Source organism: Triticum aestivum, chromosome 1A (genome assembly GCF_018294505.1).
Source record: "Triticum aestivum cultivar Chinese Spring chromosome 1A, IWGSC CS RefSeq v2.1, whole genome shotgun sequence".
Classification (NCBI taxonomy): domain Eukaryota; kingdom Viridiplantae; phylum Streptophyta; class Magnoliopsida; order Poales; family Poaceae; genus Triticum; species Triticum aestivum.
In genome coordinates, this window is record NC_057794.1 from 561,161,935 (window position 1) to 561,185,512 (window position 23,578).

Below are 23,578 nucleotides of genomic sequence, written 5' to 3' on the forward strand. Positions count from 1 at the left end.
GCAATGCTACTATCCCTTTTCCACACTTGTGCTTCAAAGTAGCACCATGATCTTCATGATAGAGAGTCTCCTATTTGGTCACTTTCATATACTAGTGGGAATTTTTTCATTATAAAATTTGGCTTATATATTCCAATGATGGGCTTCCTCAAAATGCCCTAGGTCTTCGTGAGCAAGCAAGTTGGATGCACACCCACTTAGTTTTTTTTGAGCTTTCATACACTTATAGCTCTAGTGCATCCGTTGCATGGCAATCCCTACTCACTCACCTTGATATCTATTGATGGGTGAGGGAGTCCTGGATTAGGGGGTCTCCAGATAGCCGGACTATCTCCATTGGCCGGACTGATAGACTATGAAGATACAAGATTGAAGACTTCGTCTCGTTTCCGGATGGGACTCTACTTGGCGTGAAAGGCAAGCTAAGCAATACGTATATGGATATCTCCTCCTTTGTAACCGACCTTGTGTAACCCTAACCCTCTCCGGTGTCTATATAAACTAGAGGGCTTTAGTCCGTAGGACAACAATCACAACATACAATCATACCATAGGCTAGCTTCTAGGGTTTAGCATCTCTAATCTCGTGGTAGATCTACTCTTGTAACACCCATATCATCAATATCAATCAAGCAGGACGTAGGGTTTTACCTCCATCAAGAGGGCCCGAACCTGGGTAAAACTTTGTGTCCCTTGCCTCCTGTTACCATCCGGCCTAGACGCATAGTTCGGGACTCCCTACCCGAGATCCGCCAGTTTTGACACCGACATTGGTTCTTTCATTGAGAGGTCCGCTGTGCCGTCGCCACAAGGAAGGATGTCGCGTCCCGTCTTTAAAGAAGGCACTATCGCTGAGGGAGCTCTGGCTATCGGCCAAACTCTCCGGCTAGGTGGTTTTCTTATGACCGCCTGTTCGGCCGCTGCGCCGATGATGACTTCTCGGGTCATCAAAAGCAATCTTCACATCAACTCGGAACTCGTCGAGCAGTTAGATCCAATGGAGCTCTCTTCCCTGAACAAGCTCTTGGATTGTATCGCCGCCTTGGGAGTCGCTACAGACTACGATCAGATTGAGCCTAAACCCGATCTAAGAGAAATTAACTCTCCCCAGGTCACCCACCATGTTGCAGTGGTGGAAGAACAATGCGGCAAAACTCCATCTATCTTAAGGACTAGCTACGTCCGGATTCCCGATCCCCCCAAACCGGATACCCGCGGAGGGGAGGACGTCACTCAAAGCCTGAACCCAGAATCAGGCAGCGGGCTAGATTTACCAGAAAACGTTCAAGAATCCAAGCTTTCGAGTTCGGAAACTCCTTGGCCACTGAGCCTCAGATCGGGTGAGGATTCGGATTCAATTCCACCCACCCACCCAAACATACGCGATCTATCCCAAATTAGGCAAGAGCCCGAAGAAACAGTACACCATTACTGGGCCAGATTCCTCCTGATCAAGAACAGGATAAAGGACTGCCGCGAGGAAGACGCAATTTCATTCTTCTGCAATAATTGCACGGACAAGGGAATCCTCAACGCCATAAGTCGTCGCGAAATTACACGCTTTGCCGACTTGGTGTCCATAGTGCGAAAGTACTGTGCGATGGAAAGCGCCTGGAAAACCGAAATAAAATTTTGGGATAATCCGGCCCTGAATACAAACCCAGTCCGAAATAAAAGGGTGCATTATCACAATACACCTGGGTTAACTACCAAAAAGCAAAAGCCCTCTACGGGGCAAGGAACCGTACTGGAGGGATGGCTCAACGGACCCTGCAAAATTCATAGTACAACGGATGCGATACCAACGCACAGCCTTAGAGCATGCTGGATACTCCGGCAGGTGGCCAAAAGTGGTGAGGATCTACTCCTCCCAAAAACCAAAGAGCACCACCCCGAGGATAACAGTACGGTCTTAACGGTCTTCGAGACCTTTGCGTCAAATAAAAGACGGAAGCGAACACTCCGCAGCACGTCCGAAATCTGCCACATAGCAGAAACAAATCCTTGGAGCGACACGGCTATTACCTTCAATGCCAGTGACGAACCTAAATTCCGAACAACCCGAGTACCAGCCGCACTGGTCCTCAGTCCAATCGTGGACGGCTTTCGACTCACCAAGGTACTCATGGACAGCGGCAACGGATTAAACCTCATCTACGAGGAAACTCTTCAAAAGATGGAAATAGACTGGAGCCGCATTAAGCAAAGCAGCACAACCTTTAGAGGAATCATCCCTAGTCGGGAAGCACGCTGCGCCGGAAAAATCACACTAGACGTGGTATTCGGCACGCCGGATAATTACAGGTCCGAAGAAATTACATTCCAAGTGGCCCCGTTCAGTAGCGGATACCACGCTCTATTAGGGCGGGAGGCATTCACAATCTTCCAAGCCGTACCCCATTACGGGTACATGAAGCTCAAAATGCCCGGGCCCAACGGAATCATCACTCTTGTTAGTGATCCGGACATAGCACTCCGCGCCGAAAATAAGACAGCTGCACTGGCCCTTGAGGCACTATCCGAAGCCCTAGCGGCCGAAGAACTAACCGCGATGCGCTCCACGGTAAACAGGGACGACGTGATACTCGATAAAAGATCCAAGTCCACCTCCTTTAAGCCGGCGGACGAAATAGTCAAATTCCAAGTCCATCCAACGGACCCTACAAAAACAGCTTCCATCGGGGCACAATTAAACCCTGATGTTGACGCCGCACTGCGAGAGTTCCTACGCGAGAACTGGGATATTTTTGCCTGGCACCCTTCAGACATGCCAGGAATCCCATGCAGGCTGGCTGAACACAGCCTAAATATCATAAAAGGGTTCAAGCCAGTCAAGCAGGCTCTTCGACGTTTCTCCGAGCCTAAAGACAAGCCATGGGAGAGGAACTAGCCAAGCTATTGGAGGCCGGATTCATCAGAGACATAGAACATCCGGACTAGCTAGCAAACTTGGTGATGGTACCAAAGAAGGACAAATCCTGGCGCTTGTGCGTCGATTTTAAGGACCTTAACAAGGCCTGCCCAAAGGATCCCTTCCCCCTCCCCCGCATCGATCAAATCATCGATGCTACCGCAGGCCACGATTCATTGTGTTTCCTCGATGCATACTCCGGCTACCACCAAATCAAAATGGCAGAGCCAGACCAAGCCGCAACGGCATTTGTCACACCATACGGCCCATTCTGCTTCAACACAATGCCCTTCGGGCTAAAAAACGCCGGTGCAACATGTTAGCACATGATTTAGACATGCCTGGCAAACCAGATCAGCAAAACAATGGAGGCATACGTGGATGACGTGGTCATTAAGACCAAGCATGTCGAAACTTTAGTAGACGACTTGACGCTCACATTCGACAACCTCTGAACATATGACATCAAGCTCAATTCGGAAAAATGCGTCTTCGGCGTACCAGCAGGAAAGCTCCTGGGATTCATTGTCTCTAGTAGAGGTATTGAAGCTAATCCGGCCAAAATCCGAGCAGTGTCATAGTTGGCTACCCCAACAGACCTCAAACAAATACAAAAACTAACAGGATGCGTGGCGGCTCTAAGCCGCTTTATCTCTCGCTTGGGAGAAAAGGCATTACCCCTTTATCGCCTCCTCCGGCATACCGAACACTTCGAGTGGACGGACGCTGCCACGACCAGACTCAATGAAATAAAAGCCATGTTGGCAACAAACCCAGTCCTGGCCGCGCCAAACATTGGCGAACCAATGCTATTATACATTGCGGCAACTCATCAAGTGGTAAGCGCAGTGCTTGTCATCGAGCGAGAAGTGGACGGACACAAATTTCCCATTCAAAAGCTGGTTTACTACGTGTCCACTATCCTTACTCCATGCAAATCGCGGTACCCGCATTATCAAAAGATAGCGTACACGGTATTTATGGCATCCAGGAAGCTGCGACACTACTTTCAAGAGTGTTCGATAACGGTAGCCTCGGAAGTACCACTTAACGATATTATAAACAACCGCGACGCGACGGGTCGGATTGCCAAATGGGCCATTGAGCTCCTCCCGTTCGACATAACTTACAAGCCACGGCGAGCTATTAAATCGCAAGTTTTGGCTGACTTCGTCGCTGAATGGACGGAAGCCGAACTCCCTAAAGAGTACGACACATATTCAAACTGGATCATGCACTTCGACGGCTCCAAAATGTTGGCTGGTCTGGGGGCCGGCGTTTTGACGTCCCCAACAGGAGACACAGTTCAATACGTACTGCAGATAATGTATACGGACTCCAACAATGCAGCCGAATACGAGGCCCTTCTACATGGTCTCCGGATGGCAGTATCCATGGGCATTCAATGCCTAGAGGTGCGCGGGGATTCAAACCTTGCAATATCCCAAATAAATGGAGACTTTGATGCCAAGGATCCAAAAATGGCCGCTTATCGCAATGCCGTCCTAAAAATGTCAGCCCGGTTCGAGGGGCTCGAATTTCACCATGTGGCTCGGGAAAACAATCAGGCGGCAGATATCCTCGCCCGCATTGGCGCAAAACGCGACGCGGTCCCTCCCAACATTTTTCTGGAAAGGCTTTTCAAGCCATCTGTAGCATGGGAAGGGGACACCGGTAACAACAGTCCGGACCCGGCCAAAATACCCGATACCGAACTCTCTGACACAATCGGAGGCTCCGCCACCGAAATAACACAATCAGCCCACGAAATAATGGCTATTATTGCCCCATGGACAGAACCATTCCTGGCCTACTTAACTATACAGGAACTCCCGGAGGACCAAAATGAGGCACGCTGCATAGTGCGGCGATCAAAGGCCTACAGGGTCCACGAGGGAGAATTGTACAAGAAAAGCGCTACCGTAGTCCTTCAACGGTGCATCTCCGAAGAGGAAGGGCGGAACCTTTTGGCAGAAATTCATGCCGGACTCGGCGGTCATCACGCCGCAGCCCGGGCTCTTGTGAGCAAGGCCTTCCGTACAGGATTCTATTGGCCAACGGCCCAGGCAGACACACATGACTTAGTCCAGCGTTGCGCCGGTTGCCAGCTCTTTGCAAATCAAAGCCATATGCCACCCACCGTCCTCCGAACAATCCCCATTACATGGCCCTTTGCGATCTGGGGGCTTGACATGGTTGGACCCCTTAAAGGTGGAACCCACAAGAAAAAGTTACTTATTGGTCATGGTGGATAAATTCACCAAATGGATAGAGGCCAAACCGGTTAAAACAGCCGAATCCAGACCGGTGATACATTTCATATCCGGGGTTGTACATCGCTACGGCGTCCCCCACAGTATCATCACTAATAACGGCACGAACTTCATGGCCGACGAGGTAAAACTCTGGTGCAACAAAATGGGCATCAAGCTCGATTATGCTTCAGTCTACCATCCACAAACCAACGATCAAGTTGAACGAGCAAATGGTCTTATAATGAGCGGCATTAAACCCAGACTAGTGCGCTCCTTAACAGAGTCTGACACGCACTGGGTAGAGGAGCTCGACTCCGTACTCTGGGGGCTGCGGACCACGCCAAATCGTAGTACCGGATACACACCATTTTTTATGGTGTACGGCGCAGAGGCAGTCCTGCCCTGTGACATAATTCATGACTCACCTCGAGTGCGCATGTACGAAGAAAGAGAAGCCGAGCTCGATCGGCAGGACAGTCTGGACACCTTGGAGGAAGAGCGTGACGTAGCCAAAGCCCGTTCCGCATTTTACCAGCAGCAGGCCCGCAGATACCAAAGCAGAGAAGTACGAGCCAAAACTTATAACATTGGCGAACTAGTTCTCCGGCTGCCGGTTAAGAAAAAGAACAAGCTAGAGCCCAAATGGGAAGGTCCCTTTGTCATCGACCAAGTTCTGACCGGCGGAGCGTACCGACTACGGGATGCATCGACTAGTTGACTCGAGCCGAACCCATGGAACACAGCCAGGCTCCGAAGATTCTACGCCTAGCACTGGACTTTATGTTAGTCCCTTCCCTTTGTCCATTTTCTGCATATGCGTCGTCTGTCTTGTTTCCCTTTCTTTCTTTTATTCCTCTAGGTCTTCAATGGTCACCTTGTGCCTCACTTGTACACTACAGAGGTGCTAGCCGCACTATCTACACCTGGGGGCTTCTTTCACAGAAGCTTAAATTATTTACCTGGGCATCACGCCCAACACATGCGTTATACTTCCGCATGTACCTTTTTTCACCATTATATGCATCGATATGACTTAAGTTTTGGCCAAGCTGGGTTGCCTGGCTCTTGTATTTATGCCCTACGTTCCCGTTAATTCGGCTAGGGCATAAGGGGAGCACCTCTGCGATTGTTACCGCCGGGTCAGCCGGACGTGTACCTCAGACTGGGTGAAGCCGAAAGCTAGCGTTCTTAAGAGAATATTCGGTCGGTGAACAAAAGATGACTTTTATTTATTAACCATATCTGCCCCCAGACGTTTTTACTGCGCTTCTTGTTGCAGTCCGGACATGCACTTTAGGGCATGCCTACCCAGGGAAAGGAACCCTTAACGGAACTATTCTCTCTGGAAGATGTTTCTTACTACCCATGTAATATAACACAACTAGTTGGGCACTTGTCTGATAAAGCACTAATGACCCCTATGCCTAGTCTCCACGCATGCCCCGGTTCTTATATAACCGAGAGGGTATTCGGATACACTCCGGACTGTCGGGTCCCGAGGTTGAAGAAAAAAGGTCCACCACGACAAACGATCTACAATACGGCTAGAAGGCATCATATATGTCACTTTACAATTACATAGTCAATTTGACTGGTTGAATTCCTCTTCAATGCCATCTAATAGGCTGTCTAGTCTACAATCCTGTTGGGAATACTTTGCGGCCAATTCTACTTGGCCGTACACTAAATTTACAGGGATCTCCTTGCCATCAGGCCCCACAGGTCCGACTTCGGCCATGTGGTTCGGTTCAGCCTTCGTGTACCGTGTCTTCACCATCGCCCAAGCTTCCTTGGCGCCCTGACGGCAGGCCGATATCTTTCATAACCGGAAGCGCCGCCGTGATCCCTTCAGCTTTTCTGCAAGCTCTCCAAGGCCTTAGGGTAGGGAGACGGACGGCCACAAGGCCTGGGTAACGCCTCGCATCACCTGCCGAACTCGTTTGTGCAATTGTGCGAGCTCGGGAAGAAGATCACCCGTCGAACCAGGCATCTCCTCGGCAGGACGACCTGTTAACATTTCTATAGACATAACTCTGTCAGTCAGCTTCCCCGCCGAACTCTTTTTAAGTTCGTTCAAGCACTTACTAAATATGCCGCGCCGAAGCCATCGATTCTCCTTAACAGAGTCCGACAGTTGGGCACAGACATCTTTCAGTTCCACGCCCAGCTTGGTGTTGGCATCTTGGAGATCATTCTTCTCCCGCCTCACCCTTGTAAGCACGTTCTCACCAGCCTTCAGCTGGCATTTGAGTTGTTGCTTGTCCAGATTCACCCCAGCGTCATCTGCAATTTTTTCGTCAGATTTGCATATAAAGCCGCACTCTAATATGATACTTATCATTTAATGGATATGTTACCAGCGGGTTCTCTTTGGGCTCCCCTGCAGCGGACAGTGCGGCCTGAAGTTGGGCTTTGCACTCTTCCAGCTCCTGGGACAGTTGAGTATTCTTTTCTGTAAGAACCTACATAACAAATGATCCTTAAATCAGTTATACTAACTGTTTCAAGTCTCAGGGGCTACTGATATATATAATCATCAAATTTTCTCACCCGTATGTCTTTTACATACTGCTCCGTGGCTCTGGCTAGACCATCTTGAGCGGCACGGAGGTGCGCGTCTCCCGAGTTGAAGGCATCCAATGCCTCTAGGGAGAAACAAGCGTCACGAAGAACAGTCCGGCGACGCCTGTGGTTCATGGCACTTTCCACCTCGGCATGAGTGGCGGACAATCTATCCGTATCCTCTGTCGGAGGAGCACCTCGCGCACGCCTTGTACTCGTTCCCACCTGTGAGTCTGGCCTTGGAGCCTGGCTTGTGGAGGCGCGATTGGTAGCCTCTCCGGGTATAGTCCGGCGAGCGCTCTTTTTCCTGAAAAGAAGGCATGGGCGTTAGTATGCCTCTGTAAATAATGTCTTGTAATAAAGACGGCGCGCCATACCTCTGCGCCGGTGCCTCAATCCGGACTGCGGATCTTTTCAGCCTGCCTAGCCTAGCGGCCCCTTATTAGCTAGTTTCCACGGGCTCGGCCTTCTGCCCCGAGGACCTCCCCTGCAAAACGCGGCTGTTATATGGCAATAAAAGGAGCACAAGGATGGATCCCTTTTTAAGTGCTGGGATTTCGGTCTCAGTCACCTATGAGGCGGGAACTAGCCCAGGGTAATCGGCCATAATGGCCACCAAGGTATTGTTGTTACTCCCTTGGTAAAATACCCCATCGATCAGCTCCACGGATATGTCCGGATCCTCCTGGGAGGCCGGGTCAAGGGACCGTCCAGGTTCCTCGGGCTGTTGGGGATGGCTGTTTATCTCCTTTACTGCTTGGTGCAGCTCCTGCGACGAAATCGCTAGAATGAATACTTAAACTACGGGAATACGAAACGGATGGGCGAGAAAAATCTCCGCTTACCCAGTTCGGAGGATTCTACATGGAGAATCCGTGCGGGTTGACACGGAGGAATTCCTCCTCTTCTCCCTTGTACAAAGTGGACAAGATCTTTATTAGATCAGCAGCCGATCCCGGCCCTTTGTGGCCGTGGCGGGTGGCGTCATCCTCCCCGTTGAAATCCCACATGGGGTGGCCTCTATACTGGAGCGGCTGCACCCCCCACATAATTCATATAGCCATGACCTCGATCATGGTCAATCCGGATCGAGCTAAAGAGCTTATCCGGCTCATCAGATAAAGAATGTCCCAGTCGTCTTCCTCTAGGGGGCTCTGTGGACGCCAGCTCTGACGCTTCTTCAAAGGGATGTTGTCAAACTCTGGAAGGCCGATCCGAATAGGGTCCGGAAGGGGGACATCTTCTATATAAAACCATTATGAAGGCCAGTCTTCGTACGTCTTCTTTGGGGTCCCGGATAGGTATCCGGTCCCGGTGATACGCCACACTTCGTCTCCGCCCACTTGATATATTGATCCCTTCTTAGAACGGGGCACCAGACAGAACAACTTCATCCACAGAGCGAAATGAGCCTCACAACCCAAAAATAACTCGTAAAGGGCTACGAATCCCGCGATATGCAGCAAAGAAGCAGGCATGAGGTTGTGCAGCTGGAGGCCATAGAACTCCAGAAGCCCTCCGAGAAAGGAATGGATTGGGAATCTGAGCCCTCTTACCAGATAAGGGACAAGGCACACCCGCTCTCCCTTGGAGGGATTGGGACGGCTCTCCGCTTGCTCTCCGCCATTATAGGTGGCAAGCCCGGCTCGAACTGGGACCAGGTACACTGGGGGAAGAAATCCCTTGGACTGAAGCATCACCAATTTGCTATGCGGGATGGAACATCTCTCCCAATCTCCAGGCTTGGAGCTAGGGGTGCGAGAGGAGGAGCTGCGTCGACCGGCCATGGTGGAATGGATCTCTGTTGGGCGGCTCATTTGCATAGCTAGGGGGGCAAATGTGAAAACACCCTGGCTCTTCACATTCGCTCGACACATGGAAAGTGGCTATTATTGGGCGTGGAAGCCAAGAAATACAAACCATCACAAGGAACCAGACATTATTTTGACAGGTACATAGAATTTGGAAAAGGAACCCGCCTTGCAATGCCGAGACAACTGCGCGCCGGACTCATCGTCATTGAAGCCTAGTTCGGGGGCTACTGAGGGAGTCTTGGATTAGGGGGTCTCCGGACAGCCGGACTATCTCCATTGGCCGGACTAATAGACTATGAAGATACAAGATTGAAGACTTCGTCTCGTGTCCGGATGGGACTCTACTTGGCGTGAAAGGCAAGCTAAGCAATACGTATATGGATATCTCCTCCTTTGTAACCGACCTTGTGTAACCCTAACCCTCTCCGGTGTCTATATAAACCGGAGGGCTTTAGTCCATAGGACAACAATCACAACATACAATCATACCATAGGCTAACTTCTAGGGTTTAGCCTCTCTGATCTCGTGGTAGATCTACTCTTGTAACACCCATATCATCAATATCAATCAAGCATGACGTAGGGTTTTACCTCCATCAAGAGGGCCCGAACCTGGGTAAAACTTCGTGTTCCTTGCCTCCCGTTACCATCCGGCCTAGACGCACAGTTCGGGACCCCCTACCCGAGATCCGCCGGTTTTGACACTGACAATGGGCATCTCCATAGCCCGTTGATACGCCTAGTTGATGTGAGACTATCTTCTCCTTTTTGTCTTCTCGACAACCACCATTCTATTCCACCTATAGTGCTATGTCCATGGCTCACACTCATGTATTGCATGAGGATTGAAAAAGTTTGAGAACATCAAAAGTATGAAACAATTGCTTGGCTTGTCATCGGGGTTGTGCATGATTTAAATATTTTGTGTGACGAAGATAGAGGATAGCCAGACTATATGATTTTGTAGGAATATCTTTCTTTGGCCATGTTATTTTGAGAAGACATGATTACTTTATTAGTATGCTTAAAGTATTATTATTTTTATGCCAATATTAAAAAAAATTCTTGAATCTTTTGGATGTGAACATTCATGCCACAATAAATAAAATTACATTGATAAATATGTTAGGTAGCATTCCACATCAAAAATTCTATTTTTATCATTTACCTACTCGAGGACGAGCATGAATTAAGCTTGGGGATGGTTGATACGTCTCCAAAGTATCTATAATTTTTGATTGTTCCATGCTATTATATTATCTATTTTGGATGTTTAATGGGATTTAATAAGCTCTTTTATATTATTTTTGGGACTAACCTATTAACCGGAGGCCCAGTGCCAATTTCTGTTTTTTTTGCCTATTTTAGAGTTTCGTAGAAAAGGAATACCAAACGGAATCCAAACGGAATGAATCCTTCGCAATGATCTTTATTAGACCGAAAACAAACCAGGAGACTTGGAGTTGAAGTCTGGAACTCCGTGCGGCGGCCACGAGGGAGGAGGCACTACAAAAAAATGCACTTCCGCGATAATACATGTTTGTCACAGTAGGTCGCTTTTTTTGTCATGCATGTACATCCATGACAAATTTATGACAGAATCAAGATAGTCATACCTGTGCTGTCGTAGAAGTGTTCCATGACATTACCAAAATTATCATCACGGAAGTGTCCACTTCCATGACGATAAATCGCGCGTCACAGAAGTGCTTTCGTCAAGGGTGGCCAACACGTGGCATCCACCGTAACAGAACGCCGTTATGCTATCGGGTCGGGTTTTGGATCCGATAACCCGTTAACAGCCCCAACCAATGGGCATTTTCCATGTGTAAAATCATCATTGGCTAGAGGAAACACGTGTCGGCTCATCATCGGGACAGATGTCATCCACTCACTGGACAGAAGGCGCCTATGATACGTCGACACGTGGCACGACCCAACAAGTTTAAATGGGCCGGCCCAACTAGAGGCCCACAAGATTTTGCGGACCATAATGGGCCGGCCCAGCTAAAGGCCCACAAAATTTTGTGGACCATAATGGTCTGGCCTAGCTAAAGGCCCACAAGATTTAGCGGGCCATAATGGGCCGGCCCAGGTAAAGGCCCACGAGATTTTTTTGTGCCATAATGGGCCGACCTAGGTAAAGGCCCACAAGATTCTTGCGGGTCGTAATGGGCCGGCCGAGCTAAATGCCCACGAGATTTCACCGACATTAATGGGCCGGCCCAGCTATAGGCCCACAAGATTTTGAGGACCCTAGTAGGCCGGCCCATTAACTAGCTGCCATGTTTTGGGCCAAATGCCGACCCATATTTGATCCGGTCCATTAATGGCCTGCCACGCTCCGGGCCTAATAGTGGCCCATATGAGATCCGGCCCGTTAAAAGCCTACCACGTTCTAGGCTAAATTACGGCCCAGATCAGGTCTGTCCCTTTAAGAGGCTTTGGGCTCAATTATGGCCCATATCAGATTTGGCCCGTCAACTGGACACTATGCTTTTGGGCCCACTTGCTAAAGGCCCACTTAGTAATTCGGCCTGATATTAGTTTTGGCCTGTTAAGGGCCCGTTTAACATTTCGGCCCTATATTAAATTCGACCTGTTAAAAGCCCATCATATAGTTGGGCCTAACTACGACCCGGTTTGCATTCGGCCTGCTCGCAGCCGATATCTGATTGGGCCAAACAAGGACCCAGACAATTTTGGCCTGTTGAAAGCCCGTGATTTGATTTGCACCATCATGGGCCATGGTTCATTTCGGGCTGCTGCGTAACTAGTAGGAATTAAGAACAAACCTACTCTATACAATAAAGAAATTACGGCATAGTAACTAAGAATAAACCTACACTACACAATAAAGGATTTAAGGTATATTACATCCACTGGGCATCAAAGTTCGCCACTAGTGATCATAAAGCGCAATGAAGAAGCAGATTACAAAAACTGGGCACCATTGCAGCGTAACAAAATAATACTGAACCGAGACCACTTCCAAGACAGTTCAAGAAAGGTTAGCTTTGCGGGGGAACTACTGCGCAAGCTGCTGAGCAAGGCTGTGAGACTGGCTTAGCATGTCGGTCATAGCTTCCAGGTGTAGCTGTTTAGCGATGAGGTTCTCATTGGTGTTCTCCATAATCTTTCTTAGAGATAGGACTTCAAGTCGAAGTTGAGTTGCAGAATGCCTTTCTGCTAGAACTTGGGACTGAAGAAGTCGAACTGATTCAGACAACGAATTCTGTGAGCTTGTCTGACTGTTAGTCTCAAGTAACTTGAACACTGCATCAAGACAAGACTTTGGGGTTGTCTCGCTATCTTCAAGATGTTTTGCCTTCTTTGCTGCAATATATGTTGGGTTTGTCTCACAGCCTTCAGCAGACTTGTGCATGCCATCAGGCATATCACCCTGAAACAAAGCAGAGAGATGACAGGTTTTGCACGTGTATAAACAAAGATGATAACTGTTCTATCAATTCTATCCAATTTCAAATTAGAAAATAAAGAGCATGTTCAAAATATCAATAGCATAATTTGGCATTGTTCATAATGCGGGGAGCTTCACCACACTACTGGATTACCATGTCAACATAACAAGCATAGATGAAGGGAAAAGAAAATCATTGTATCTATTTTGGATAATGTGCATGGCATGTTGTTCATATCATCAGCCACATTAGTAAGATAAAACAGGAGATGACAAGGTGCAAACGTGGGCTGCTTCACCACACACTGGATTATAGATCCACAAAACAAGCATACATATAGGGAGTATTAAGTAATGTGCATGGTATGAATAAGGAATTTGGTTTTACAAGTAAAACTTAGAACTTACGGTTCTTACGAACATGCATTTTGGTAGAAACAACAAACTAAACAACAATAAACGATAGGGAGTATGAGAAAATTAAACAGCAATTGAGGATAAAGGCTTTAGAAGGACTGATTTACATTAACAGTTAATACCGACTTTATAATGCCCTTCTCCATGGCAAGGGAAGGATAACTCAAGAATTTCAGCACAAAATCTTCTTCATAAGCATTGCCTGTACTCTACATTTTGTAGAGAGTAATTATAGTTATGATAATACTGGAAGGATAGAGGATAATGAAGATAAGATGCAGATTGATGCTACATAATCAACTACCAATCCCTGGAAGTACAAGCGTTACACGACAAAATGTACTGACAAGAGCAATGGGCTACACTTCTGCACTGGCATTGTCTGTGTATTCTACTTGTTGGTAAGATTAAATATAGATCTGATCTTTTTTAGTAAATGGTGGGCGAGGGAGATAAGATGCAGAATGCTACAAAATGAACCAATCCCTCTTCCCATAATACAAGAGTGTTTTGAACACCGGTATACTGTACAAAACATTCTTATATTATGGGACGGAGGGAGTAGCTGTTAATGTAAGTACAGTGATAGACCATGTTCAGTCCTTATAAGAGGACTGCAGAGCTAAACCTCTTCAAAAGCATTAGGTTGATTCTAAATTTATGTAAGAGTCCATACGAATCTTATAATGTCCACCAAATGGACGATTACGAGGCTAACATGTGCAGTGATGCTACATAATCAAACAACTATGAAAGTAAGTATGGTCATACAGGGCAAGAGGTACTCACAAAAGCAATGCAGTGTGCAGTATAGTTGCAAGATTCTGTGGTCCCTTGAGAACGAATGTTCTTCTGCTAACAGTTTTCATACAAGTGAGATATTAAGGCAAATGCAGAAACGTACTTCAAATTGTGATGTGATATCATAGACAGTACCTTATGCTGCAGCCGAGACCAATGTGTAACAAGATTATTCCAGTCACCGTCGGATAAATGTAGCACCGGAGACATTACAGAAATTTCGTTCAGAGGCTTGCCATCGAAGTGCGCTTGCCTCAGGTAGGAACGATACTTCATCAACGAGTGCTTGAAAAGCACAACCAACCCTTGCTCATCATCACAATCCAGTTTGCGCCTCGCCTATTTAAAAGAATGAAATCTTGTGTCTTCTGTTAGCAGAAACATATGCAGTAATGACCATGAATAACATTAGTACATTACTTACGCGTAAGTTGCGGAGGAAGACTAGAAATTGTTCTGTGTCTGCGGTATAATCTTTCCATGAAGGAAAGATGCGCACAAAGTTCCTGACAACAACATAAGCTTCATCTTCTAAACTGGGAAGGAATGGAACAGGGGTCCTATTTGCTGCAATTGGGGCTCTCTCTGGTTCGAAAAGGGATTTGGCAACTGGATTTGGTGTACTCTTTGCTGGAATGGGGGTTTTGCATCGTACAGCTGGTGCTATGTCAACTGGCATAATCATACTGTTTGCTGCAGTTGGGGTCTGCTGAGTTGGGGCATCAGAAATGACCAGTGTAGTAGGGCTAGAGTCTGCTAGAGTTGGGGTATTTTGTGGGTCAGGTGATATTGCAACTACACCTAATGGGCTATTTGATTTTTCAGGTGCCACTACCTTCTCCAAATACTTTGTTTGTGCTCCTCCATGATCAGCAATCGCCCTCTTCCTTTTGAACGTCTGATACACAAGAACAGCATTTGAATGGATAAATATGGTATGATGACAGATGGAATATGTACTGAAAAAGGATAGGAAGGGCGTATTCACATACACGATGTGTAAACTAAGCTAATGGCAGCTCAACAAAGTAGAAGCAATGCAAAGCATCAGTTGCAAGATATGTGCGAGCAATGTAACCTTGGAAAGTTAGAGCAAGTACCTTGATGGGTGAATAAGATAGGGCATCTTCCTCTGACTCCTCCACCAGGGAGCTACATTGACTTAGGTCTCCCTCTAGCTCAGAATCACTGTTAGGATCATATTCTGAGCATGAATCTGTAGGTGGAGAGTGTTTGCATTGCATTGCATCCAGACTTGATTTCAGTCCCTTAATGCCAAGTTTGACAACCATGGCATTGTTCTGCTTTATTCTTTTCATGTGCGCAAGCTCATAATCATTATGATGTTGTTCAGAGTCTGAGATTCATGAAAACATAAAAATTAGTCAGATTATCTATGGAATGCATTGCGGTTTCAACTCGGAGAGTGTCTCCCTATAAACCCCTGCATATGCAAAGTTCACCTCCCCAACCATGCTGACCAGACCACACACAGAGATATTTAGCTGACCAATTAAACAACTCTCTTTTTTAATAATATCATATTCGTATTTGAACAACTAAGCTTGTTTAGCTTGATGGGTGGAGCAGTGTTATTATGACACGGAGCATGTATTCTGATTGTATAGTGATCATAAAAGGGGGAAACTCTAAGCATATATTTTTTAGCAAAAGAGGGTTTCCCCTCTGATTTCTATTAAAGAAACCACCACGGAACCAACATGATCAATTAAACCCTAAGCATGATCAATTAAACCATATTATGGCTGTGCCATGGCAGATTTGAAGCTGCAAACCGGAGAAATGATATTTAGCATCCATTGTTTGCTTCGAACTAAGAACTAAATTCTAAGAGCTGAAAAGAAAGTAGAGTAACCAAGTTAAGATCTATTTTCTGGTTGAGATCAAAAAGTTGAGGAGATATGAAGTACCACCTCTCTTGCGGCGCCGTGTAGGCATCGGGGGTGCGATGGCTGTCGGTGGCGTTGAAGCAGATCTGCGACGGTAGATGGGTGAATCGGGGGATAAGTCCCGTTGCGGTGGAAGAGAAGGTCGTGTGAGCGGCCCCGGCAAAGAGGACGACGGCGCCGATGAAGTGAGAGGACGCGATGGAAGGCTATTGGTCCGTGCCGTGGATGAGAAACATCCATCTCTAGCAGTGGACGACGCGGTCTTGGTAGGCGCTCTGGCATGGTGGAGGACGGTGGCGATGGATGTGGTGGAGGACGGCGGCGATGGATGGGGTGGCGGACGGAGGCTGGTGTGGGAATGGGGTGTTCTAGCACGGATGGTGTATGAATGGGAAAATGGAGGGAGAGGTACGGCGAACCATGTTTTTGGGACGCGCCTGTCTGAAATATGGGAAAGTTACAAACTTATCCCCCGTTTCAAATTTGGACGTCTCGTCGGTTGGGGATAGGACAGTAATCTCGCATCTCCCAAATATTTGCTGGTAACTATTTCGGGCGAGGAGAGGGTGTTTTGCCGCCCATGGTTGGCGCCCACGGTGTATGAACGGGGCTGACAGGTAGGGCGGTTGTGTCATGTCTGATGGAAGTTACACATCTGCCCCTATATAAAATATTAGCCTACATCTATTTCCGACGAGGAGAGGGTGTTTTGCCGCCCACCGTGTATGAATGGGGAATGGAGGGAGAAACAGAGGTCTTTCGGACGAGCTTGAATCAAATGAGTTTTTCCGCCCATGTTTGACGCCCACCATGTCGGAATGGGCTCAGAGGCGGTCGTGTCACGTCTAATTGAAGTTACTAACCTACCCCTATTTAGAGCAGTGGAAATCAGGCCGATGGATTGTCCGTGTAATGGGTAGACAGTAATTTCCATCTTCCAAACACTTGGCTTCGGGAAGCCGATGTGGGAGTGGACATTTTGCTGTTTCTTTCGAATTTTGGGACAATAAGCATCCACGTTTACCCTGGCAACTAAATTCGAATCCATTTTGTATTCCTATATGAATCTTTATAAATCATTCTATGTGTTTTTATATATCTTCAATAGGACGACAAAGATGTATTCCACTATCATATATGAATATGGTTTACAAATGCCGATACTCAAATTCAGAAACTAGAATCCAGTTTAAGGTGAATTCGAATATTTGGAACACTTCATGTCCAACTCAAATGTCACACGCAACATAATGTGTACTCCCATTTAGATATATACACAAGCGATGTATCAAGATTCAAATACCGAGTCAATCAACCAAGACATATAAACACTTATAGAGTATATGGATCAATAATATCAACTAACATACATAAGCCAGGCCGCTGTATTTTTTTTGGCTACAGCAGCATCCTTTTTTTAGCCAGCATCTTGGCCCTTTCCGATGCGTGCCACTTATGGTCCATCTATACTACTATTGCTGAATGCACATTCAGCCCGATTGGCATATTTGTAGGTCTGGCACAGCAATCCAAATGAAATGTCTCCGAGTCTTATCAATTAATACAGACTTGTGCTCAAATAAAATTACAAACAAAAAAAACCAAAAAAAAACAATTATTACATGATCTCTAAAACAAATGGTTTGATTGATTACATGAACAGACAACACAAAGGTTATACAACTATGGAAAGAACATTTCACCTATGATTTACCAAGTAGGAATTTAATTTCCTTTTTTCCTTCAGGACCTTAACAATCTGGTCAGTCTCAGCTTGCTTTGTTTTGAAATCCACCAAATATTTAATGGTTGTCTTGAGTACTGCTTGTGATTGTGCTGTTTGCTTCCTCAACATGTCAACTTCATCTCTAAGTGCAGAAGCAGAATCTCTTTCTACCACTAGTTTAGCCTCTAGAGCATCAGCAGTTGGCAATTCATAATGCACGATTGGGCCAGTGCCACTGCTATGGGATGATGCAACGTCCATGGGGACCTTGCTCTTTGATGTTGGGCTAACCTGTTTTGCCATTAAAGTTCCAATTGGATTTAGAAAAGTTGAAGTTAGCAAAACATCTCAACTGGGAGTTATAACAGCAAACCAGTTAAACAAACAAGGAATTAAAGAGTTTCAATTGGATGTTGAAAAGTAGTTATTAACATCATTGTAACCCGCTGTTGCAGCAGCAAAGCAGTTAAACAAACAAGTATATATTTAAGTTAAGGCAAACAATTAATTCTTAACATTAAGTATCAAACACATAGATAGGCGCAATCTACAATATGATTAACAGGCTGTGCCATTATGTAATCAGTAGCAAACTAAATTAAGCCAAGCAACATAATTGAACAATTTTGCAATAAGTGGCTAACTAAAATTCCGAGAAGCAGGTAACTGAACTTACGCTAGTTCTTTGTACAGGCACACTGCAACTTCTTTTTCGCTTACAAGGTTGTACGAAGGAGTCCATGGCATCAATTGCTTGGATACGCAGTCCCAATACTTCTTTCATCCCACACTGCATGGGTAAGTCGAATGGTTAATCCGGTAAGATGGTGCGTCCTTGATATGTTATATGAGGACGTGTAGTCAGACTAGTTGTAGCCAAACACATCACACTGGCTTTTACTGTATATTTCATGCAATTACTTTTGGCATATCGAGATCTAAGCAATCTATAATAGGATGAAAAGACTGGCATCCTTCACATTATTGGCGAACTCAGTTCATAGAAACAAGCAATTCAACCATTCTGTGGGTAAATCAAAAGCGCCACTGGAATATTTTTCACTATCCAATCATACACGCAAAAATGGGCGACGCCGCCATAGGGGCTAGTATGGGCGGCCACCTCAGGTGGCTGGAAAGTGTGCACCTAGTTTGAGTCGTCCAGGTTGGCCCACGCTAGTCTTGTTCGTCCCAACGCACGAGCAGGCAATGTAAAAAATGAAGAAAAATGTTTCAATTTGGATGGGCCAATAACATAAGTGCAAGGCAGGCCCTATAGCAGGCTCGCGGCCCAAATGAGCGCCTCCCATATCGATCGACAGCAGGAAAAATCCCAATTCATTCGCTCCAGCCTCCAGTCTGGTTCGCTCCTGTAGGATCGAAAGTATGTCTAGAGGGGGGTGATTAGACTACTTGACCAAATAAAAACTTAACCTTTTCCCAATTTTAGTTCTTGGCAGATTTTAGCTATTTTAGGACAAGTCAAGCAATCATCACACAATTCAAGCAAGCATGCAAAGAGTATATTGGCAGCGGAAAGTAAAGCATGCAACTTGCAAGAATGTAAAGGGAAGGGTTTGGAGAATTCAAACGCAATTGGAGACACGGATGTTTTTCCCGTGGTTCGGATAGGTGGTGCTATCCTACATCCACGTTGATGGAGACTTCAACCCACAAAGGGTAACGGTTGCGCGAGTCCACACAGGGCTCCACCCACGAAGGGTCCACGAAGAAGCAACCACCCACAAAGGGTCCACGAAGAAGCAACCTTGTCTATCCCACCATGGCCATCGCCCACACAGGACTTGCCTCACTAGCGGTAGATCTTCACGAAGTAGGCGATCTCCTTGCCCTTACAAACTCCTTGGTTCAACTCCACAATCTTGTCGGAGGCTCCCAAGTGACACCTAGCCAATCTAGGAGACACCACTCTCCAAGAAGTAACAAATGGTGTGTAGGTAATGAACTCCTTGCTCTTGTGCTTCAAATGATAGTCTCCCCAACACTCAACTCTCTCTCATAGGATTTGGATTTTGTGGAAAGAAGATTTGAGTGGAAAGCAACTTGGAGAGGCTAGAGATCAAGATTCATATGGTAGGAATGGAATATCTTGGTCTCAACACATGAGTAGGTGGTTCTCTCTCAGAACATATGAGTTGGAATGGTGTATGTGTTCTGATGGCTCTCTCTTCGAATGAAGAGGAGGTGGAGGGGTATATATAGCCTCCACACAAAATCCAACCATTACACACAGTTTTCCAATCTCGGTGGGACCGAATCAACAAACTCGGTCGGACCGAAAATGTAAACCTAGTGACCGTTAGAGATTTTCGGTGGGACTGACATGCAACTCGGTAGGACCGATATGGTTAGGGTTTGGGCATAACGTAATCTCTGTGAGACCGATTACACAAAGTCGGTGAGACCGAATTTGATAATTAGCTAACCAGAGAGTTGGTCAGGCAAACTCGGTGGGACCGATTTGCTCTTTCGGTGAGACCGAAAAGTTACAAAGGGGAAACACTAAATTTACATTGCAATCTCGGCGGGACCGATTTGCTCTTTCGGTGAGACCAAAAAGTTACGAAAGGGAAACAGAGAGTTCGCAATCCCATCTCGGTGAGACCGAGATCCCTATCGGTAGAACCGAATTGCTAGGGTTTGGCAGTGGCTTATGTCAAGTGAAACTCGGTGGCGCCGGATAGGAAGAATCGGTAGGACCGAGTTTGGCTTAGGGTTTAGGTCATATGTGGATATGGGAAAGTAGTTGAGCGTTTTGGAGCATATCACTAAGCACATGAAGCAAGAGGCTCATTAAGCAACACCTCATCCCTCCTTGATAGTATTGGCTTTTCCTAAAGACTCAATGTGATCTTGGATCACTAAAATATAAAATGAAGAGTCTTGAGCTTTTGAGCTTGAGCCAATCCTTTGTCCTTAGCATTTTGAGGGTTCCACTTTCATATCCATGCCATGCCAATCATTGAGCTTTCCTGAAATAATCATCTTGGAATAGCATTAGCTCAATGAGCTATATGTTGTTATGAATTACCAAAACCACCTAGGGATAGTTGCACTTTCAGCTCCTAACCTAGCCGCCGCTAAACAGACCGAGACAACACTTCCCCGCGCCCTCGTTGGAGGGCGGTCGCCAGGCTTCAAGCGAACGGAAGGACAAGAAGATGAAGATCCAACCCTGGGTGTAGCCTGCGTGGGAGGCAGCGGCAGCACGGGCATGGCATCGAGCTTGCGCAAACGGACAGTCGCAGCTTGCAAGAGTAGCATGCACAACGAGCAGGTACATCACATCCCTGATTATATCTAATTCAACTCTTCAATTTCTGGCCAATAGTTAAACCTGACGGTGTTGTAAAACTGCTTGTATGTAGGGAATCTATGAGAAAATGAAACCAATTTCTACTTATTTTATAACTCCCCCAATCAATACTGAACTGACTAAATCTGATGTATCTAATCAAGTTTCCGGTGCAAACATACAAGCTCATGTTGTTCTTGGGCCTGAAGTGTCCAATGAACAGACTGCTAATGAAGGATTTGATGCAAACATTTTACATGCTCCTGGTGATGAACATATAGTGTCTAATGAGGGATCTAATGCAAGCATTTTGCAAGCTCATTGAAGGATTTAGTGTCTAATGATGATCTACTATGTTGAGAGAGACAGAGATTTGCAGGCATTAATGACAAGCAAATTATAGTGCATTTTCATAGCTTGAGGAAACGTCAAGGCCATCTACCAGAAAGTCCCCGTATCATGACAACATAGCATAAATACTTTTCTAATCCGTTGTTTGAAACTATTGGCATACTTGTGCAAGATAGATATATTGATATGCAGTTTGCGCACTGGTTATACGTGCAATTACACTTTGATATTTTCATCCAGAGAATGAATAATTCAAGCAGGTACAGACCATGTTTGTAGTCCTTGTACACCATGTTGCATTTTGTGTTTTTTGGTGCTTGCATCATTTAGTGTTTATAATCTGAACTACTTTGGATCATTAGCTGGTTTTCAAAGTGCATGTAGCTTCACATTTCTCAAGTTATGTTGATTTCCGGAGTGCAAGTGCCTTCGTATTTTTAAGTTAAATGTTCGCCCCTGGTAACTTGAATTCGTGGATCAGCCACTGCACACAAATCATACACGAATGCCAGTACAAATTAAATGAAATGTAGGGACTTACGCTAGCTCGTTGTACATGCTCACTGCAGCTCTGCTTGCGCTTGGGATGTTCCATGTACAAGTTCATGTTACCACTTGCTTGGATGTGTAGGCCTTGTGCTCCTTGCATACCCCTCTGCATTTTTGACACGGCGAATGGTTGATCAAATAAGAGGAATCGACCTTGATGTTGTACCGGAGGACAGATACTTACAAGGTTATACGGGTGTGCAGGATGTGTACCAGATCCTGTAGCGCCATCATGCTTCGCTAAAATATGGATTTGCTTGTTTCAGATGATATCTCCAGAGGAAATAAGAGTTAAGGTCAGAGTTGCATAGGCGGGTAAGCTAAGAGAGCAGTGAAAGGATATCCAAACATCGTCGGAACAATGCACAAGGGAGTGATGTGTGGATACCTAGTTCGGGCCGGCGTTTGGGCATGCTCGCCTAGCTAGAGTGCGGGTCACTTCAGAGCCGTTGAGGGTGATGCGCTGGCGTTGGCTGGCCACACACGAATGCAGATCTTGAGTGGCAGTGGAGCGCTACGATGCGGTGGACGAGACCGTTGGTGAATCCCCAACAGCCTCGGGGGGTGGAGGTGCGACGATGTGCTCAGTGAAGTAGCCCCGGTGAGCTGGGAGACGGCGTTGGTGAAGCGCACCTGATGCGGTGGAACTCGGTGTCTGTGAGGCACGTCGGTTGCGGCGGCCGATGTTATTGGTGGACCACTCGGTGCGGTGGACGAGGGCGTAGATGAGGTGGCTCCGGTGCGGTGGTGAAGCGCGACCGTCATCTTCGTCGTCGTCGTCCAGCACAGAGGTGGGGACGGTGGGGAAAGAGACGATACGAGGGGCGATTCGAGGGTTGGTGGCGAATTAGGGATTTGAGCAATCTGGGCGCGGAAGGGGACGATGGAGAAGAGAGATTTTGTAGGGCTGGAATTGGGGCCGCCAGATATTTCAATCCGAAACGTGAAAGCGCGAACTTATATTGTCGTCGTCCTTTTTTTTGGGGGGGAGGGGGGGTGGGTGGCTGGGTGCTACGCGTCCGTCCGACACACGCGACCAGCCCGACAGGACTATGCTTCGGTGCTTTAAGGCACCTGCCTTTGTGTCCATGACATATGGGCCCAACAGGTGGCTGGCCCACATGTCAGTGACCCAAAGGCAGTTGCCTTTAAGGCACCGAAGCAGCGTCCACCCCGACACGACCCTGGTTTGCCTGGTGCGCCTACATTTGAGAATGCAAACGAATCTTCTTTCATTTGCAAATGAATCTGTGTGTATTACGATTCCCGTGTTTTCCTTGCAATAATTAGTCATTCGAAACGAGATACTCCATCCGTTCACTTTTGTTAGTCGTTTCAGACAACTTAAAATGAACTGTTTTGCACATTGTCTGAAATGTCTTCAAGGTCTTATAAAAGTGAACAGAGGGAGTACTATAAATTAATTAATGAGGAGTTATTTGAAAAAAAATCGAAACGGTACCCACGCTAACATGGATTAGAGTGTGTGTCACATAATTAGTTATTTGAATTAGAGTGTGTGTCACGTAGTTAGTTATTTCAATT